Raw genomic sequence first — 1,599 nt, forward strand, 5'->3', positions numbered from 1 at the left:
GGCAAATAAAACAGAAAGTGCCTTGCCTGTTATAATCAGAAAAAAGTTGAAAAGATGGTCGTATAGTTTCAGACACGTATAAGGGTAGAGGTGAAGGAAAAGGAAGGGTGGAATCTAAGTCCCATACAAGTGGAGGGACAAAATCAACTCTTTCCATTATCTAAGTCCTTAATAAGGGGTGATAATGTTAATTCTTAACATTATCCGAGCCTCATTTTCTTGACAAAATCAACTCTTTTCTAGCTTGAAATGTACTTAATTCTCTCTTTTATCTTACATTTATAAATAATTGTCTTTTGGGCTACATTGATATAATATCATCATTAATCCCCTTATTTGTAGCTAATATGGTGCTTGGAAGAACCTCACCTCCACCAATGTATAGATTTGAACCAGCCATAAAAGCAAACGAATTTGCACAAAATGAGAGACTGGAAGACCGAGTGTTGAGCGCCATCCCTTATTAAGACCAAATGTCGATTCCAGTGGCTAGGGTGCTGAGCGGCCATTTCTCGGGAGCTGGGTGTTGAGCGCCCATATTCTAGCGAAGAGCGTTGTCGGTGCAGATGTGGTAGATCTGGTTTATTTAGCTCTGAAACGCTAAGGGAAAGGGGTCTTTGGTGGTTTGGAGGTTCGATTTCACCTCAAGAGCTCATGGAGGCTGCGAGGAGCTTGTGGGAACATCTTCTCCTCCATTGGGTCTCTTTCTTCTTCCATCTTCCATGTTTGTAAGCTCTAAGGAACTCCATGGAAATGGAAGCCAAACCCATCTTGTTGGGGATAGATGTAGCCTCTGAATTCTTGTGTATTTGTTGAATTATTTGATTATATATATGCATTTTTCATCAATTGCTAGTTTCTTGTTTCCAATCTTAATGCTTGCATGTAATGGGGAAGTTCATGACTTGATTTGTGGCTCATGGGCTATGGGAATGTATCTTGTGACCTAGATCTGAAACAAGAGGCCTAGTGGGGACATGGATTCTAGGGATGGAACATGACCCATTTGTTGTCTTAGATCCTAGATCTTAATGCGGGTTTTGCTAGTAGATTGACTAAGGAATTAACGGTTAATAGGGAAATCTAGGCTCTTTCACCTAAGGGATTATGGCTAGAGTGTTTTTGTCGGTTGACTTTAGTGTATTGATGAAGTGGAGATGAAATTGTGTATGCATGAGAGTGAATTGGTGAAACCTAACCTTAGCAATGTCAATTCATATCATTTCTGACTAATTTCCGTTCTTAAGTTTCTTACACTACCAAAGTCCACCTTGTATATTTTGTAATTTTATCCACCTTGGCTCTTTAGTCTAGATGAGTTGCTAATCGTACAATTCTTTAGTATTACACGAATCTTTTGGGAAACGATATTTGATCTTAGCATTTTATATTGTTTGAATGATTTGATACCCTTGCCAATGAGTTTTGTTTTAACAAGGGTCAATTGAATCCAGTGTTAGGGCTATGGGAAAAAGGGAACTAATTTATACAATTAAGATATTTATTAGCTAGGTAAGGAGTTAACGAGTTAAATAAATAGGAAAATGTAAAGGAAAAAGTGGAAGTTAAATCTATTCATTTATAGATTGAGCATTAGCT

The 1,599-nt window shown here is 37.9% G+C and overlaps 1 protein-coding gene across 1 annotated transcript in view; it reads right to left on the reverse strand.

The window, feature by feature from the left end:
- The window catches only part of LOC106771315 (protein N-terminal glutamine amidohydrolase), an 11,258-nt gene that overhangs the window by 7,977 nt on the left and 1,682 nt on the right, over nucleotides 1–1,599 (reverse strand). The gene's annotated exons all lie outside the window — the stretch shown is intronic.

Source organism: Vigna radiata, chromosome 8 (genome assembly GCF_000741045.1).
Source record: "Vigna radiata var. radiata cultivar VC1973A chromosome 8, Vradiata_ver6, whole genome shotgun sequence".
In the NCBI taxonomy this organism is placed as follows: Eukaryota; Viridiplantae; Streptophyta; class Magnoliopsida; order Fabales; family Fabaceae; genus Vigna; species Vigna radiata.